This window comes from Triturus cristatus, chromosome 7 (assembly GCF_964204655.1).
Source record: "Triturus cristatus chromosome 7, aTriCri1.1, whole genome shotgun sequence".
NCBI classification, from domain to species: Eukaryota; Metazoa; Chordata; class Amphibia; order Caudata; family Salamandridae; genus Triturus; species Triturus cristatus.
Window position 1 is genome coordinate 305,283,827 of NC_140590.1, and position 20,871 is coordinate 305,304,697.

General features: G+C 44.9%; 1 long non-coding RNA gene across 1 annotated transcript in view; it reads left to right on the forward strand.

Annotated features, from left to right (window-relative positions):
• LOC146809523 (uncharacterized) overlaps positions 1 to 20,871 on the forward strand; it is a 111,803-nt gene that overhangs the window by 56,235 nt on the left and 34,697 nt on the right. Inside the window, exon 3 of the long non-coding RNA XR_014966448.1 lies at positions 17,757 to 17,776. This is a non-coding gene — a long non-coding RNA (uncharacterized LOC146809523). The remainder of the gene's footprint in view (positions 1 to 17,756; positions 17,777 to 20,871) is intronic.

A 20,871-nucleotide genomic window follows, 5' to 3' on the forward strand; every position in this document is an offset into this window, starting at 1 on the left:
AGAGGATATGCCAACTAAAATCTAGAAAGGACCAAGAGACCAGTCTTTCTGTGCACTGAAATCAGCCTGTGGCTGCACTTTCGCAAACACCTGTGCATCTTGTGGTACATGTCAGGTTGTTTTTTACAGATCCAAGTTTTTCAGTAGTACTGAGAGCCACACTTCTGGATTGTTTGTATGCGGGCTTATTGGGAAGTGGATTATTAGTAGGGGGCAAATGTATATCTGCCACTGGCAATAAGGCCACTAACACAATACAGGGCTAAGAATAGGTCTTAGAAAATTATTCCTATGCTTAATCCTTGGTAGTTGGCTGTGAGCAAGCAGGCTTAACTTAAAAGACAGGTATGTAAAGCATTTGAAAACACCATTTCAGTAGATAATTAAGACACAATGCATAATAAAAATCCAACATCAATGTATAAAAATAGGAAATATTCTTATCTTTAAATTGACACCAAAGCGACAAAAATGCAATGTAGGGAACCAGAGATATACATTTTCAAAGATTTAGCAATTCCTAGCACATAGAAACCAATAGCGGGGACATCTGGTCATGATAGACCGGGTCAAAGTCAAAGTTTCTGGCCGACCGCAATGGAGCCCTGCTAGGCTGCCCCTCGCAGTAGATCTCGGTCACGGTTTTTACCTTCAGGCTTAGAAACTTTTCTGGATATTTTCTTCGGGGGGGTCCCTCGATGCCCTTCACCAGGCCTGATTGGGTGAGGGTTCGCCTGCCTTGGATTTCACCTACTCCCGGTCAAACTCTGGAAGTCGGACCTACAGATCTTTTCAGCGGGATGGACCTATGCAGCAGGCCGGCTCATGGTTGAAGGCAGGCGGCTTGGCTGGCCAGGTTGAGTCGTTCCCCTTATGAGCTTATTTCCAAAGTTGCTCCAAAGTTCTCCAAACTCCTGGAACTTCTTCCTGAAGTTCCCCAAAGGGTCCCAAAGTGTCTCATACTCACTGCAAAGGTCTGGAATCTCCAAGATGGTCTTTGAAAGTTGAGGACTTCAGTTCCCATAATCCACTTAGACAAATCCACTGGTAGTTCTCCAGGTTGCGGATCCTTGGTGGTGATGTTCCAGATGAGCTCTGTTAACCTGCAACTTGCAGGTAGTCCACTTTGTAGTCCTTTTTACAGCAAGGTAATCCACAGGCTGTAGTTTCGGATGGTGCAGTCTACAAACGTGGCCAGAACTCATTATAGGTTTCCTTGATAAACTGCTGATTCCTTCACTGCATGGTGATATTAGCAAATCACTACTCGAGGAATTTTCTATCGAGGAAGTTGAATTGGTGATTGGTTTGTTAGCCAACTGTAAAGCGACTGGGGAGGATGGACTACCGGCAGAATTATATAAAAGATTAGCCCCAACTCTTAATATACAAATCCTAAATCTAGCCAATCATCTACTTAAAGGAGGAGAGTCTTCGGCCTCTTTTCACACAGTGGTAGTAGTCAGCATCTTGAGAAAGATAAAGATAGAGAAAACATCAATTCTTATAGACCTATTAGTCTTCTTAACATTGACTATAAGATTTTTACAAAACTTCTCACAAATAGGCTTAATAGAATTGTGGGTTCTCTTATTCATGCAAACCAATGTGGATTTGTTGCAGGGAGACAGCTTTCGACTAACACAAAATTTTTAATAGAAGCCCTGGATTACTTTCATAAGAACAGTATTGAAGCTCAGGTGTGGTTTTTGGACGCTGAGAAAGCCTTTGATTTAGTATCCTGGGAATGTCTTTTTATTATTCTTGAAAAATTCAGTTTTCTAGAAGGTTTTACACAATTAATAAGTAAACTTTATAAAGGTTCACAGGCACAAATATTAATTAATTCAATAAGTGTAGGTTTGTGTCGAATAAATCGGGGTACAAGACAAGGCTGTCCTCTTTCCCCTATTTTATTTGCCCTTTTTATTGAACCTTTGGCAATAGCTATTATAAAAAAAACACTACATGCCACACCTCTGCAAGGCATGACTAATATAAAACTCTACGCTGACGATATCGTTCTTTTCTTAAACTCCAAGGACCAAACCAAAGAAGAGATCCTCTGGATCTTCTCGGAATTCCAAGCAATAGATGGACACAAAATTAATAAGGCTAAGACGGAAATTATTTTATGCAACTTTTCCATGGATACTCTACTGCCTAATTTCAGGCCAACGTACAACTTACGCCCAAAGAGATATTTTGGAATATATGTAATCTATATAATCACTGCACCTGCGCTTCACTTTTAATGTTAAAAGTGAAGCGCGGGTGCCACGATTATAGCAAAAGTAAAGAAATAGTTGTTTTTTTCTATTTCTTTACTTTTGCTATAATCGTGGCACCCGCGCTTTACATGCCGCGATTATAGCAAAAGTAAACATACTTATAAGGTCCCAAAAGCGAGACCTATTGGCTATGCCAATGATTGTTTACTTTTGCTATAATCGCGCACGGGAGGAGGCCTGCGAGATTCCCTTGCGGGAGCGTGCAACCATTTGGCGCCACCATATGGCGCCACGCAAGGAAATCGCCAGACGTGCACGCGTTGCCATGTCAAGCAATGCAACGCGTGCACGTTTTTGCTCCCAAAGCTGTGTCGATGGCATTAGGTCTCTCTCCTATGCAGCGCATGCGCGCTGCATATGCGAGACCTAAAAATAAGGATTGGGTAATAGTGTGAGAAGCTGACCTGTTATATGCTGTCCACTAGTTAAAGTGGGCACCTTGTACCAGTCCAAACAACCCTTATGGTGATTAGGTCAAAGATAACCTTTACTAAAATCTATCCTAGGCGTAGCTATGGAGAGCAGCCTTCAGGCTAAGTCTTGAAGGAATGTTAAGCACCTTGTTTTACCAGAATGCAACCTTTTAGTATTGGTTAAATGAAAGGGAAACTGCACAGTAGTTATACAAATATCTATTTATTATATATAACACTCTCTAGTATCCTCTACACGAGGATAGAACACAAATCAAATAATATAGTTGCAAAGAATCAAACGTAAGTAGCCCAATACACAGTGGGCTCCCGGGTGAGACCAAACCATATACTAAATAAGTGGTATAAGAGCCACGACTCGGGACTAGACCCGGAGGACGGGTGCAGTGTGAGAACACGACCGCATGCTCCGTCCAATTCAATGGGAAAGTCGCAGTTGGAAAATCAGAGATTAAGGACCCTTCCCAGCAGATTACGAAGACAACCCTTGGAACTTAAGAGTTTGAAGAGCCACCCCACCCATGGATACCTTTGTTCCAGAGTTACCTATCCCAGACGAGCCGGGTGCATAGGCAGAAAGTGGCATCGGAAACTCTTGTCGTTCTCTATGGATGTCAACAAAGAAATGCTGCTGCTGGAAGAACTAAAAGTGGCCAGTGGAATCCAAACATGGATTCTAAATGAAAAGAACCTGAAGGCAGAGTGGACAGAGTCTGGGTCACTTTGGAGTGACCAGGGGCTCGGTAGATGAATGCCCACCGATATCGGGTGCTTCAGGTGTGATGACTGTGATCTTGACTCTTCAGGTGCGAGGACCCGGAGATGTCTAGGACAACCAGAAGCCAAAGGCAGGCTGTCCCACAAAGGGTGTCGAGTGCTGAGGGGTCGGTGTCTGGCGGAAGCACCAACAAGCCTTGGCAGCAGCAAAAAACGTAGATGGTCAAATTCGGTGTCGATCAGGCCCAGCAAGGACCAGGATACTCACCACTGCAAGGGGAGTCAGGCCAGGCCTGGAACAACCAAGGGAGCCCAAATAAACCAAAGTTGACCCTCAAGTGGACCCACAGGCCAAAGGCACAGAAGTCGTGAGGGGACCTCAGGCAGTTTCACAGGATACCAGCTAGAAGGGCATAGAGTGCGAGGATGGCAGAGTCCTTCAAAGAAAAGATGCGCTCAGATTAGGGCTACAAATGGCCCAATGCACAGAATTGTTGCATGACAACAAGCATGTGCAGCTGCAAATGAACACGGTGCACAGGGGTACCGGTATACGGTCCCCATGAGGGATATTCACCTCAAACTCAATGAGAGGGCAGCTCAACCTCGAAGCCCTTCAGAAACCCACCTCCTGTGTTGCTGGAGCCTTCGGAGTCCACAGGAGCTCAGGATCAGTAAACCAGTCAGATGCATTACAGTGCCTGCATTTGCAGGGGAGTGACTCCTTCACCCCAAGGGAGATTTTTCTGTTGTCTTGGAGGTCCACAGGATCCAGCACGGAGCCTGTATGGATCACGGACAGTGGCGAGACTAGGGACAGCAAGGGAAGACGAAGTTGAGCCCAAGGAAGGTCCAGCTAAGTGCAGCGTGTCCAGACGGTTGAAGTGTAGTGGTATCTTCTTACAGAATCTTGTCCACATAAAATCTAATGTCCTGTAGCCAGGTAACCCATTTCATACCCACAGGAAAGGGTAGGACAGATTCTAGGGACCCGCCTAGGGGAGGTACATGACAGAGGGTTGGCTACACCCATGTCCTTTGTCCAGTTTCGCGCCAGAGCAGGAGCAAATGGCCACCAGAACTGGTTTGAGCTGGACTGCACAGGGACACCCAATGTGCAGACTTTCTGGCACAGAGAGTGCACCCACCCAGCCCCAATACACTAAAACCTGCCTGGAAGGTGGTCACACCTCCCCGTGACAGGATACCTATTGTGCTGCCTTCCTCTGCTCGAGCTTGGCTTAGCAAAAGGAAGGACAGACTCGTGTCTGTGGCTGGCAGCATCCATTTTATGCTGTAAGGCTCGAGAAAGCTGGTACCGGTAGACATAGGTACCCCCAGAACCTCGGTTCTGTGGGGAGCAATCATACCTACCACACCAGTTACTAGTGTGGAGGTATGATTACAAGGTGTTTGACACAAAACATGACATACTTAGTTGCAGTCGTTTTCGAGATAGCATTTACGGCAAGGTTATAATGCATCTCTACCTATATGTCTGGTAGTATCACGCACAGCCCAGGAGAAGGGTCTCCGAAGACTGCAGGAGCACCCTGTCACGTTAAACCCAGCACCCTACCTTCAGGATTGTTAAGGCCTGCTATAGGGGTGACTTTTAAGGTTTTGAGGGTAGTGACATATATAGATAAAGTGAAACTATATCTCTAGTAAGTGGTGCAAGCACCAGCTTACACAGGCTACAGTAGCAGACCGGAGGTTCCATTTTGCATGGCCTCTCAGGGGTGGCATAATACATGCTTCAGCCCATGGGAGGCCTCAAGTGTACCTATGCCCTGGGTACATGTGTACCATATACTAGGGACTGATAAGGGTACCCCAGTATCCAATCTGGAGTTGTACCAAAGTACATACATATCAATTTAAAGGAGAAAGCAGATAGGCTGGGTTCCTGAATAGCAGGATCCCAGCCAGACTAGTCAAAAACCAGCTAAACACCAGGAATAGAGAAATGGGTTTAGTTGTTTGTTTCCATCACATATTGAATATATGCACAAGTCACTTTATATCTGTTTATTGTGGAATAGGAAACTGTTTAATATTCGGCTACATATATACATATAGAATCTGCTTTCCAACAGGGCTTCTATTTCATTCACTAACGTGCATGATTTAAGTCTGTGACTGAAAAATGTGTGCACAGTTTTATGTTAAATATGCCTTACACTGCTATAGGGCAAAGGCAATTTGTATCGCAAACATGAAAGCAAACTTTGAAATATGGACATCATGCATGCATCCTGTTGTACAGGACCTGCAGTGTATCCTGCATTACCTTCAAATATACCACCATTGGGTCCGTGTGTGTGTATCTCTGTAACTAACATGAGTAAAAGGTTTTTGTGTGCTGAAAAAAGTGCCACATGCTGCAGAAACACAGCTTGACAATCCCTGATTGCTCAGTGCTGTACATTTAGCCACAGTTAGAACACAAATGCATAAAATACACACAATCCAACAGTATGAACTAGCAGCATAGGACATTATCCCACACTCTCGCCTCTACAGACTACATCCTCCTCTGCGACCTCAACTTTCACCTGGACAACTCCGTTAAAGACACCTCATCCCTACTGAAAAACATCGCCATCATTGGACACAAACAACTGGTCAACTCCCCAACCCACTCAGCAGGACATATGCTCAATCCCATTTTCTCTGCCAGCGACAGCATCACCTTCAGCTACACCACTGAGCTCCATTGGCCCGACCACCGATGCGTCCACTTCTCCAGGCAGTAGCCTCCCCTCCTACTACTACCCTCGCAGAAGTTGGAACAAGGTCACCAAAGAACAGCTCACCACCTCCCTCAGCAAAACCCACAAATTGACATCCACAGACGCCAACACTTCCGCCCACAACCTCCACCAATGGATCTCCGACCGTTCTGACTCTTTGGCTCCCCTCATTAAAGCCCCAAGGAAGCAACACTCGAAGAAACCCAGCTGGTTCTCCCCCATCCTTCATGAATCCGGATGCACCTGTAAACGGCCCGAGAAGAGATGAAAGAGAAGCAAGACCCAGATAGACGACTCAACCTTCAAGTCCACTGTCACTGCACACCAGCACCTCATCAGAACAACAAAGAAAGTGCCCCTGCAAGAAAGGATCAATGCCAATGCACTCAATAGTAAAGAACTTTTCGTGTTGGTCAAAGAATTTCCAGACCCAGCACAAAGACAGCAGACATTCCCCTCCCAAGACCTCTGACTTCAGCACCTACTTCTACAGCAAGATCAAGGAGATATATGACAGCTTCGACAGCATCGTTACCCACAACCCTCTCACCCCACCCACAACCACTGCACTCTACGACGCCGAACCCCAACAGATATTGCTCAACTGGACTCCCTTCACCGCGGACAATACCCTTAAGATCATGAAGAGTATCCACTCCAGAGAAGCCTTGGACTCCTGCCCGCATCACATCTTCAACAGAGCAGCCACCACCATCGCCCCCGAACTCTGCCATATCATCAACTGCTCCATCTACTCTGCCACCTTCCCAGAAGACTGGAAACATGCAGGGATCAACTCTTGCTGAAGAAATCCTCTGTCGAACTGATGGACATCAAGAACTTCGGACCCATCTCTCTTCTCCCCTTCTCAGCCAAGGTCATCGAGAAGGCCAGCAACACCCAACTTTCTGAGTTCATCGAAGCGAACCACATCCTGGACCTCTCCCAATCTGGCTTCCAAAGCAACCACTGCACACAAGACTCCACAACACTGGAATCCATGAGAAAGCCCTGGAATGGATCCGCTCCTTCCTCACTGACCAAACACAGAGTCAGACTACCTCCGTTCCTCATGGAACCCACAGAGATCAGCTGCAGAGAGCCTCAGGGTTCCTCCCTGAGCCCCACTCTTTTCAACATTTACATGGCTCTGCTCAAGGTCATCGTCAGGAACCACGGACTCATCATCGTTTCCCACCCAGATGACACCCAAGAACAACTTCCACAACGGGATGAAGGCTATTGCCACCTGTATGAAGAACAGCTGCCTCAATTCAGAGTAGACCGGATCCCTCATCATTTGCTCCACCCCTTCAGCCTGGGATGTTTCTTGGTGACCCCCAGTGCTTGGTATCACCCACCACACACACAGACCATGCACGGAATCTTGGTATTATCCTGGACTCCTTGCTCACCATAAGCCACCAGATCAATGCCATCTTATCATCCTACTTTCACACGCGTTGCCTGCTCCGAAAGATTTTCAAGTTGATTTTCAAGTGGATCCCCACAGAGTCCAGAAAGACTGTCACCCATGCACTCATCAGTAGCAGAATAGACCACAGCAATACACTCTTCGCTGGTATCACACAGAAACTCCTCAAGAAACTGCAGAACATTCAGAATGCCTCTGCCAGACTCATCCTCAACATCTCCCGCTGCAGCCACATCACTAGCCACCTGGGAGACCTCCACTGGCTCCCATTCAACAAAAGAATCACCTTCAAGCTCCTCACACATGCCTGCAAAGCCCTACATGATGCATTACCTGCGTTCTTCAACTACCACCTCGCATTCCACGCACCCTCCGGAGACCTACTACTCTTTTCAATAAATCCACACCGATGCCAGTGTGGGATTTATTGTACCATGTACCCAGAAGGCACCACAGAGGTGCCCCCTGAATCCCTACTAAACCTAGTGTGGTCTCTGACCGGCTTAAGGCAGCCAGCCACAATCAGACATGTTTCTGGACACCTGGGTAGAGAGCCCCTGCTATCTGGGACCAGAAACAATGTGCATCCATGATGGAGGTGTCATGCTTTCTCCCCCAGGATGGACCAATGCTTGAAAAGGGGAAGCTTCAAAGACCTGCCGTCTTTGTAATGCAAACCCCAGCCTCTGCTACTAGAGGCAGATGGCAACCCCTGTTTTACACCCCCACTTTGGGTGGGGAAAACCAGCAGGAAAATTGAAAAAGATAGGAGGTGTGCCCACCTCTGAAAATTCCACCCCTAAGGTGGGAGAAGCGAGGTGAAGCACAACTTTCCGTCCCCGCTATCATGAAGATGGGGGACTCCTCCAATCAGGGCTAGGTCTATGCCCCCTCCCAAAGGAGGATGACATAATAGAAGGGGTAGTCACCCCAGGTAAGGTGCCCATTGGCCCTACCTGCTACTACCCTAAAATGCCTCCTAAATTTAGTATTTAGGTGGCTCCCCCAGACCTGGCCCTCAGATCTGCGATGACCTAAAAGGAAAGATGACACCCTGCAGCAAAAGCCAGAAGATGACAACTGCCTTGGCTCCAGCCCTACCGGCCTGCCTCCTGCTTCCTGTTTTGCAACAGCATTCTCTGAAACCCCTGGTAGGACTGTTGGCTTCAAAAAAGGCTCCAATCTCCTGTGGACATCAGACCTGTCCAGAAGAAAATGACTCCAAAGACTCTGGATCCAGGCGGATTTGCGTACCCTGCGCACCCTGCACCCGATGCCCACAGCCCGAGTCTGGGTGGCTCACCTGTGCAGTGAAGTCTACCCAGCGATCCTAACTCATGTCCAGCATTGGCTGACCGCTCCTGACCTCCACGATGGCGCCTGCAGTGTGAATCCAGAGGATCCCCCCAACCATGACCGGCTCCAGTAAGAAGTCTACAACTTGGAAAGGCACCCCTGCACTCGAAACCCCTGGGCCTTGGTGAACTGAACCGACGGTGCCCCTACGAACCCCTACATCCCAACTTACCTATGCTGTCATTGAGCTTCCTTTTGCAACCTCCGGTGCCATGCCTGCAGCCTCTTTGCCAACAGGAAGATCCTCATTGAAAAGCAATGGGCACCAAATGTAAAATTTGCACCCTTAACCCAATTACCACTGTGCTGCTGGTGGTGTATGCTTAGTGCTGTTTTGTGCCCCCCGTGCTAACCCCCAAAGCTTGGCCCCTGTAACCGATTTACTTACCAGCAAGCAGTTTGGCTCCAGGTACCCCCTGTCTCCATTGTTAAGCATTGCTTTGACCTCAGCACGCGGCCGCCCCTGAGAAGCTGATGATGCAGATTTGGTCCCTGGCCCTTGCTGACTTTTGACTCTGAAGACTAAGATTGAAAGTTAAACACTCACGTGTGTAATTGCAATATTGGTTCCCCCATAGGATAAAATAATGGACTGTGTAAAAAAAAAAATGTCTATTTTTCAAAGTGAAAAGTAGTTTTAATTAAAATTTTACTGACCTGACTACGAAGACCTGGGTCTCAAAATTAAGTAAAAACAAAGTTTAATTTTATAAAATTTGTCTGGATCTCCTTCTTTGAGTCGTGTGTCCATTATTGATCAATGTTGTGAAGAAAATGTCTTACACTCCTCTGTGTTAGGAGTAAGGCTGCCTGCCTACACTACCACTAATAGAGCACTTTGCATTTAACATTGAACCCTGTACACTTTTGGGGAACCCCTGCACGGCATTACCCCCTAGTGGCAGTATCATATGCAGAGCCAGCTTTCTACACACATCCTTCTCAGCCCCTCAATAGCCTTATTTACCTTGTCTGCCTTCTTGCCTCTAAAGGTGTATTTATGGGGCCCGGGTCAAGCAATCCAATCTTTGTGGCAGTTGCCAAGGGAAATCTAAATACTGGTGGTATATGTTTGCTCCGTGCGTGCCTCCCCACATCTACTGTTGCATTAAGGGATTTGTGTGTGTGTGAGAGACCAGACCATTCTTGTTTTAAACTGCTTATACTCAAACTGTTGCCATTTGCATTTTAAGATAAAATTACACTTCATTAATTTAACAGTGGAGCTGGTTTGCTTTCTTTTTTTTACTCCACTAGCTTGGGTACCATATGGCATGCCTGGGTGTTTAGTTTGACACACAATACCATACCATACAATTCACCACCACACAAATCAACACCACCCAGAATATTTACACTCCACATAATACCACGCGACACAACATAATTCATCTCCACATAATAACACTCTACTTACTACCACATAATTACACACCACATAAAAGCAAACTATACCACATTGCAACAATCCACATAAAAACACTTCGCACCATGCCACATAATTTCATCAGCAACATTTCACTACAGCCCACACAGTTCCACCCCACACAATTCAGCTCAACACATTTCTATCCCACACCACATAGTTCCACAACAAACCACATAATTGCAATCAACAACACAATTACATGACACACCACATACATCCAATACACACTCCATAATCACACATCGGACCACACAATTCTACAATACACCACATATTTAAACTCCACTACATAATACGCCACAACACAAAATAACCTTCCACATAATTACACCCCATAACACACAATCCCACTAAGCATACTTCCAATATACTCAAACACACCCAGGATAATATGCTGCATGGCTAAACACTTATAAGGTCCCAAAGGCAAGACATATTGGCTATGCAATTGCTTGTTTTACTATGTATCCAGCACAAAAACAGAACGCTTCAATATTATACGATATGAATTCATAAGCACCCAATTCTTCAGAACACGTTTAATGGTTCTTTAATAAATTTTGGCCAGGGAGAAATCCAGCCAATATTACGTTTGATTTGCAGCACCGGTACCAATTTTTTCCTTCTTTCCTCTGTTTTTTCCTTCTTTGTTTCTTTCCTACCTTCTTTCATTTAGTCTTTGCTCCTTCCTTCTTTTACGTCTTTCTGTTTTTTTCTTTCCTTCTTTGCTGCTTTCTTTCTCTCATCACTTCTTTCTTTCCTTCCTTTTCATTTTCTTTCTTTCTTTCATTGTTGCTTCTATTCTTTCTTTTATTCTTTCATTCTTTCTTTCCATTCTTTCTTCCTTTCCTTCTTTTCACTTTCCTTCCTTCTTTCTTTTTGTTTGCTTTCATTTTTTCCTTAATTCTTTCCTGCCTTTTTTCTTTTACTTTCACTTCCTTTCTTGCTTTTTTCTTCTTCCTTTCTATCTTCTGAACAATTGGCTTTTATAGGTATGTGTTAGCCAAGAACTTTTCATTTTATTAAAATTATGTATATAACATCATTATTTACAAGAGTTTCAGGCACATGTCACCCATTTGTCTGTGTGACTCATTCACATATTTCTTCCACCCATTTGCACAAGCATCAAGAGGCAATGCGTCATCCCACGTCAACCATGGTCTTCACTATGAATTATAGTATGCTGTCCTTTTACAATGAACCCATACCCACATAACTTAGCTTCCTTCAGTGCCATGGAGTGCTATGGTAATGTGTGCTTTTTGAGACCAAAAACATTTTCGTTTTTAGCCATTTTTTCTAGTTTGCTGAAGGCCCGGCAGGGCTGCTTCCTGAACAATAATGTTTTGAAAAAATCATGACAAAACAAGAATTGATCAAATACTGGAGGCCAAGGCCAGGCCTACTGGCTTTGCCAATGCTTGTTTTATACTTTCAAACATGCTACACAGCAGCTGCACTGCTGTGCAACGTGGCTAAACATTAACGTAGCCAAAAGATATTGCATAGGCGAGACCTATCGGCTTTGCCAAAGCTTGTTGTTGTTGGAGACATATAGATAGATAATTTCGTTTTGTCTCCATTAGAAGATGAAGTAGAGCAAATGCTTTAAAAAAGGATTAATAATTATATTAATAATATTTTTAGTTTTAGTTGGACTATTGGGGTGCCTAGTATCTCTGATAGGATACGTTTCTAGAGATGTTAAATCAACATGCAATTAAACATTAAGTAAAACATCATACATTGGCGCATAAAGATAATTTAGTAGATGTCAAGATAATATCTATACTAGAATGAGAAGAGGATATGTAGACATTACGTAGATTAGTTAATGTTTTGTGTGTACCTTTCTTCCTATTACTGCTAGCGAGGGTGCAATCTGCATGCAAATTACATTACCTTATTTAATGATCTACAATGTGTATGTTGCTATCTTTAATAATAATGATTTTCTATCACCCTACTTGCCGGATATCAGTGTGTCTTTAGAGGATTAACCTACAGAAGCAGGTAACAAGAATGTTAAATATGGTACATTTTCAAGAGTTGTTGTACAAACCAAGCATGAAACAGAAATTACTAAATGGGACTATTTGTGTTGTTTGAGTTAAGAGGAAAACTAGCTATTGGAAATTAAACGAAAGAGGAGTAAAGATTATGACAGATTTTAGTGAGAGGAAAGCTATAATAGAACAGGTAAAGGAAGAGGAGGAATTTAGATGGTCAAATACGCATTTTAGGTTATTATTATTATTATTGGCATTTGTTAAGCGCATGGTTGCACAAGGAACAGTGCGTCCCCGCGCAGACAATCCCACTAAACATCTCTTCAGCTTAGCTCACGGAGGGGGAGCACTTGGGCCAGGGGAAACTATACTGAATTATGTCTTGGGGAAAAGATGGGTTTTCAACCTTTGTCTGAACCTAGTTTCAGACGGTTCCATCCTCAATTCGATGGGTAGGTCATTCCAGCCTTTACTGGCAAGGTGTCTAAAGGACCGTCCTCCCATCCTTGCTCTGTGAATCCGTGGAACTACTAATAGCATGCTGCCCATCGACCTAAGAGGGCGTGAAGGACGATAGATAGGAAGCAAATCCTGGAGATATGAAGGTGCTTTTATATGAGCTATGCGGTGGGTAATGCACATCGTTTTAAATTTAATTTGTTCCTTTATTGGAAGCCAATGCAGGGAACGCAATGCATGTTTCCCAGAGGCCCTCCTAGGGAGGTTCAGGACAAGCCTGGCGGCTGCATTCTGGACGCATTGCAACTGCATTAGACCTTTTTTACTGAGTCCACATAGGAGGGAATTCCCATAATCTAAATGGGAGGTGACCAAGGCATGTACCATTGTTTTTCTGGTGCTAGGAGGCAGTAGGTCCAGGATTTTCCTCAGGACCTTCAAAATGCCATAGCATTTACCGACAACATTACCCACATAATTAGTGTAGGCTAGATTAGAATCAAGAAGTATGCCGAGGTTTTTGACTGTGTCCACCGGGACAGGGACAGAGCCCAGTTCTATGGGCCACCAGGCAGATGTCCAGATGGAAGGACAGGGACCAACAATAAGAACTTCCGTCTTTTTACCATTGAGGCGGAGATAGTTCTGCTTCATCCACCCATCAAGTGCCACCAAGCAGGCCGAGAATTTCTCAGCATCCACAACTGGATCACGGGACAGGTTGATCACCAGTTGTGTATCATCTGCATAAGAGACTATGGCAACACCATATGACTCCACCAGTTTGGCAAGGGGTTCCATGTACAGATTGAATAACTTGGGGCTCAAAATCGAGCCCTGTGGAACCCCTTGTCTAAGACATCTTATACTGGATTTGCATGGTGGACAATGCACTTGAAATCTCCTGTTTTTAAGGAAGGAAACCAACCACTCATGGGCAGGCCCGGTTATTCCCTTCTCACTCAGACGGTCCAGTAATACGGAGTGTGATACGGTGTCAAACGCCGCACTTAAGTCCAATAGGACCAGTGCGGCCGTGTGACCCTCATCCGCCTGACACCGCAACAGTTCCGTAGAAAGAAGGAGGGCGGTCTCCGTCGAATGTTTGGCTCTGAATCCCGACTGAGACGAGTGGAGGAGCTTATTTTCCTCCACAAAGCTCACCAGCTGTCGGTTGACCAATTTCTCTACTACCTTCGCACAGTAGGGGAGGAGGGAGATTGGTCTAAGGTTGTCTAGTTGTGTTATGCTAATATGGGCTTTCTTTTTTATCGGGACAACTTGGGCCAATTTCCAGACGTCCGGAACTAGACATTCATGGAAGGAAAGAGAGGCCATGTTACCTATGTGCTCCGCTACCTGGGGAAGATGACTGCGAAGAATCCTCGCTGGGACCACATCTAAGGGAGAGCCAGAGTGAATGTCCGATAAGATGTTAATTAGCTCCTCTGTTTGGGGGACCACAAACTTCCTAAGTTTGTTCATAACCTGTTTTTCACAGTTAGGGTTAGGCGAATATGTGGGTTCTGTGTTAATCTGAAAAGATGCATAGATCTTTTCTACCTTCCCTATAAAGAAGTCTGCAATCTCATTGCATGACTCTGTCGAGGGGGGGACTTCCCCTGAACTTGCTAGAGGGGCGGAGAGTTCCTTCAAAATCATAAATAGCTCTTTAGATGTGTTCTCGGAGCAGTCAATCCTCTTATTATAGTAGTCTCTTTTAGATTTCCTAATCTGTCTATGATAAGACTTTAATTCACTCTTGTAGACTTCACGTAGTGAGGGGGCGTATTCCACTCTCCATCTACGCTCCAGAGTCTTACATTTGGTTTTGGCGGCTCGCAGCTCAGCGGTAAACCACGGAGCGGATTTCGTGCTCCGAGCCATGGCTTTCTGAGTCCAGGGGGCAACTTTATTCAGTGCACTCTCAACCCATTCATCATACATCCTGCACGCCTCAACCAAGTTGTCGCTGAGCTTTGGGGGTTCCTGTCCTAGGGCTTGACTGAAGACATCGTGACTGAATTTCCTCCAGTCCCTGCGCCTAATAGCGGGGGGTTTCTGTATAGGCCCCCTGTTGGGCAATCTTCTAAGTATAAAAGGGATCAAATAATGATCTGACCACAGGATCTTAATCGGGGCAGATACGCTTATATCTTCCCAATTTACAAAGATTGGATCCAGCAAATGCCCTGCTTGGTGGGTGGCTCTGTTATCGGCCAACACAAACATAAGAGCTCTCAGCGAATTAATCAGGAATACAGCCTCCCTGCAGTTGACATCATCCAGATGCACGTTGAGGTCTCCTACAATCATGAACTTATTATGGCGTAAAGCAGATTGCGTTAGAGCCTCCAGGAGGCTCTCAATGAACGCGGTCGCCACACCAGGAGGGCGGTAGATAAGGTAGCCCTTAATGGTGCAATTAGGGCCAACCGAGATGGAAAATAGTCCAGTTTCACAGTTGTTAATGTCAGTCGGTTCGAGAGAACATGGAAGCTCAATTTTATGGACAATAGCTATCCCCCCCCCCCTCTGACTCCCTCTATTAATTTGGAGAATGTTATAGCCGGAGGGTAGGACCTCTATAATATCAGGGAGGGATTGCTCATCCAACCATGTTTCTGTCAAGAAGACCAAGTCAGGGTTGTCATCTATCAGCATGTCATAAATGTTCAAGCTATGATGTTTCAATGATCGACAGTTCAGTAGAAAGGCAGAAAGTTTGTTACCTTCCTTACTCATCTCTTGGTCTCTGAAGATAGTATAGCCGCAACCCTCACACTTCAGAGGCCATTGCTCCACGTGCAGCGTATGTGCGCATTCCGGCGGCAGCACCTTGCGCAGATGTAGTAACGCCTGCCTCGTATAGGCTGCCATCCCACACCGGTCTGAGGTGGTATGGCCAGGGGGACGGGCCCTGGGCCGCGTCTGGTCGCGGACGGGCGCAGACGGGCTTGCCCTTGGCACGCCTTCGGCGCGCAAACGGCGCTCCCGCTGCGCTCGTCCGCTGCGCTCGTCCGCTGCGCTTACGTGGGAGGCACATTTAGGGAGAGGGTGGGCGTGGCCTGTCAGGTGGGCGTGGCCTCGCGTGTGCAGCGATGGCGGCCGTCAAAACAACTGTCCCACGAAGCAGCGCTAGCTCCGTTGCTTGTGGGGTGCCTGCTTGGCACTAAGCCTGAATAAGAGCTCAGGGTGAGGTCAATAAGTATTAAAAACAGTTTCAGCAATTTATACAAAGTTTTAAAAAAAACGAGCAAATAATGCCTCCGGCTTCCGCCTCAGAGGTTGTGATATTAGATGAGCGCGCTATCGTTCAGCGCTACTTATAGGCGGGGGGTGGCCGTGGCCTGTCAGGTGGGCGTGGCCTCGCGTGTGCAGCGATGGCGGCCGTCAAAACAACTGTCCCACGAAGCAGCGCTAGCTCCGTTGCTTGTGGGGTGCCTGCTTGGCGCTAAGCCTGAATAAGAGCTCAGGGTGAGGTCAATAAGTATTAAAAACAGTTTCAGCAATTTATACAAAGTTTTAAAAAAAACGAGCAAATAATGCCTCAGGCTTCCGCCTCAGAGGTTGTGGTATTAGACGGTTGGGTATGGAGCAGGAGCAAAAGGGTGAGTTGTGTATGGTACGATGATGACCTTTGAAAAATAGTAAGGCTGAATTCGTAGGAAAACGTTATGAGGTGAGTGGGAATTATTTGACAAGTGGAGAGCTGATTTTGAGAGGGATATATTATGTTTGTGGAAAGACTTCTTCTTTCCATTTACTGAATAATTGGGTTGGATCTAGCTATCTTGCTTTGGTGTTTCCTAGAGTTTATCATGTCAATGAAATGGATGTGATGGAGAAGAGTGAAACAAAGTTTTGAAAGATTTGTTTTAGATATGTTAGATGCTATGATTCCTTCTATATGTGTGGCAATGAATGATGTGATGATTTGATGTCTGTCCACTATAGTAGATGAGAATGCAGTGGGCACAGCTGTAGACATAAAACAAGTGAATGCAGAAATGATTACTATTAGGGCTAAGGGTATGGAGAATTGCTTAGCATTATGTATTCTTTTTGGCGAAGGAGCGTGGAGTTTGCAAGGTAATTAAAGCCAAAAGGTGTACCTATGTGCCTGATAATAGTTGGGTTATAAATATATATTTTTTAATACTACTAATACCTTGCATGCAATTGAATCTTTTGAAGAACCTGGTCTATGAGAAGCTGTAGGTTCCTGGTTTAGTGAGTTTGGGAAGGGTTTTAACAAGGTTAGTGAGTGGATAAATAATATGGTTGGAGTAACATTGAAACTAATTCTAGCACCTGTAATAATTATAATGATTTGTGAAATTGTTCTGTTCCTTTTGTTGACATTTTTTGAGTATTTGATCTGAGGATGTGGAAAAAGAGGTAATAATGGGTTGATGAAAAGAAAGATGTCTGAGGAGCATGATCTGGAGAATATTAAGCATTGTGTCTACAACCAGCTGAAGATAGTGCAGGAGAATTACAGAAAGGATCAGAGAATGATTCCAACTGAATGATTTCCTGTTTAATAAAGATTTATTAAAGTGTTTTAGTGATTATAAAATAAGTATGGGGGAACTGTAGTAATGTTGTTCTGGGTTTATATTTTCATCAAAAATAATAATGACAAACACAGATTTTTATGTGGGATTTGATATGCAAATGCTGAATTAATATGATTGCAGTTGAAACAAGTTCAATTTGACATATAGAGCTGTGTTTATTAACATGATTTAATTGTGCCACATTTTACATGAAATGCCATATTGGATAAAATGAAAGCTGATATTTTCCACTCCTGAACTCACCCTCTCACTTCTGGTCCCCCGTGCATCTTTTCTTCCCACAGGTCTGCGAAGACAAGTTGATGTAAGTTTCCTGTTGTGCTCTGAATTAATTTTCTAGTGTTACTAACTGTTGCATTTTTTCACAGCTCTTTTGTTGTTGTTCATTTGCAGAGCTGGGTCTTATTAATTGGTGTAAAAGTTAATTGTTAAATGTTGCTTATTAGTTTGAACATCTTTGGGTAGCAAGAACATGGAAGATACTTAAATCATACTTAGAAAGGGGATAGTGCTTATAAAATTTCTTAGTGATATAGATTATTCTGCTATACCAAAGAAACGGTTACTTGCAATCATATCATGATGAATTTGGTGTTTTCTAAATTTGTTCAGTAAGAATTGGATTTAAGAACCCCTGGTTTAGTGGGTGAGTCAGAAGACTTTCTTTTTCTATTAGCGATGCTGCTCGATTCTTTTCAAATTTTGATGCTAACTTGGGACTTTGACTACGCTGTATAACTCTGCATTTGGATCTTCGTGTTATTTATTCTGTACTGCTTAATTTTGAGAATTGTTTTATAAAATCCTTTAACTTTTACTCTGATCTAGAAATCAATTATTGAGGGGATCCCAATTATTTATTTAGCTACTCTACGAAATTGATGTTGGGGAGAGTGCCTTTTTACATAAGATCAACTTGGAGCAGAATAACCTGAGGATACATTTTGGGGCGATCTAAATTTTGGGGTGTCATAAATATTCGGGTACAGGGTTCTGCTTCCATCCCACCATTCACCTCCTCACCATCTGCTTATAGCCAAAGGCCTCCAATCATTCATGACAGAGTAGAACCCAACATTTCTCATAACTTTGTGTCTTATGATAGCGTGCTTTATTTATTTATTGCAGATTTATAATGCGCATGGCTGCCCCAGCAACGAGGCGTCCCAGCGCAGTACAAGGACCAGAGACGACAACCAAGGCAAATCGAGGCAGTTAAATAGTAGAAGTGGGAAAAAGCCAAGTCTTCAAAGCCTTACGAAATGGCAGATGGTTAGAAATGGTTCTGATAGGGATCGGGAGTGAGTTCCATAATTTTGCCGCCAGCCAGCGGAACGAGTGCCCCCCTGCCCTAGCCTTCCACACTCGAGGGGTGCAGACCATAGCTAGGTTAGCGGAACGCAGAGGGCGCTTGGGTGTATAAGCCTCCATCAGCTGGAGAAGGCCTGGTGGGGCCTGTTTAGACAGAATCTTGTGTGAGATGCACAGTGCTTTAAATTGTATCCGTTTGTCCACTGGCAACCAGTGGAGTTTAGGGAGAACCTGTGCAGCTGAACAATGCTTGGGTAATGAGACCAAAATCCGCGCTGCTGCATTCTGGACCCTCTGGAGGCGCTTAACGCTGGCTCTTGTAGCTCCCAAATATAGGCAATTGCCGTAGTCCAGTCTTGAAAGGATAGATGCCTGGACGATAGTCTGGCGCACTGAAGGAGGGAAAAACCCGAGCAAAGGCTTTAGACCCCGCAGGAGTCCGAAAAAGACCCCCGCAACCGTTTTAGTTTGTTTCTCAAAGGTTAGTCCCTGATCAAACCATACCCCAAGTTTTTTACTGTTTCCTTCGGAAGTGGGGCAGGTTTTAGACGATCCGGCCAATATAGATCTGACCACAGCTCCCTATCCTTTCCAAATAGAAGGATCTCTGATTTGGGCTCATATATTCATACAATGGAAACTAGTTTAGCTTAGGCCAGTGCTCTCCTTTATGAGCAATTCATAGGGAAGACTGTAAGAATTTCCATGACATTCTTCATGCATTGTATCAGTAATCATAGGGTAAACATGGAGTAATCCCTTCTCATAGTATCTCAGTGAGTCGGTACAAGTACAGCATCCTCATCCCTCAGGCTGTGAGGCAAATCTTGTATTTCGGGCAGCTTGTTTCTCCACCACCAAGGACACTGACTGACATCCTTGTTTCTCGCAGACAGAACCTGGTCTTCCGGGGATTGGGCGAGCTGTCTGTACCAAACAGGCATGAATGAATGAATGAATGAAACAAATCTTATATAGCGCTACTAAGCCCAATGGGCGTCAAGGCGCCTACCAAAAAATACTGACTATAGGATAAAAGGAACTTACTGGTAGGCCTTCTCAAAATACCAGGTCTTAAGAGATTTCCTAAAAAGAACCAAAGAGGGTTGAGATTTAATCTCCATAGGAAGTGAATTCCAAAGTAACGGGGCAACGGCAGAAAAAGCTCTGCTACCCCATCTAACCTTCTTGGTTCGAGGGACTACCAGTTGATTAGCATCCGAGGAGCGAAGATATCTACTAGGAATGTAACGGGTCAGCAAAGACCCCAGCGCATCCGAGGGGCCGATGAGAAGGGCTCTGTATGTGAGGCATAGGAGTTTAAAAGAAATCCTGTGATGAATAGGGAGCCAGTGAAGATACATCCTGGCAGCTGTAGCGGAGGAATCTATTGGGAGAGCCAAAACGAATTTGGCAGCAGCATTTTGCACAACCTGGAGGCGCTGGATAAGATGTTTATTAATCTCCGAGTAAAATGAATTACAGTAATCCAGCCTCGAACACCCAGGGCAATCACAGTCTGCTTACGTGCCGATGGCGAAAGGTAATGAATAATTTTTTTTAGGGTCATAATGACTCCCCAACAGGTAGATACCGTCCTGCTGACCTGCAAATCCATGGTCAACGAAGTATCAAAGATGACACCGAGGTTTCGAGCCGACTTGGAGGGGGAAGGGCAGGTTCCTAGAGATGTAGGCCACCAATCATTAGACCAGATGTCCTGATCCTTACCAAAAACCAGGACCTCTGTTTTGTCGGCATTAAGCTTCAATGAGTTTAGGACCATCCACTCTGCCACCATCTGCATACATGACCTAAAACTAGCAGCGGAAGTGCTAACAGAGTGTGCTAGGGACACCATGATTTGAGTGTCGTCGGCATACGACACTACCTCCATCCCCTGAGATCTTACTAATCTAGCAAGGGGGGCCACATAGATGTTGAATAAAGTAGGGCTTAAGGCAGACCCTTGGGGCACCCCGCATTGCAAAGATTTGGCAGGGGAGAGGAACTCTCCCAGCATGACTCTTTGCTCTCTAGAATGTAAGAAAGAGTCAAGGAGATCCAAGGCCGAGCCAGCCACCCCTG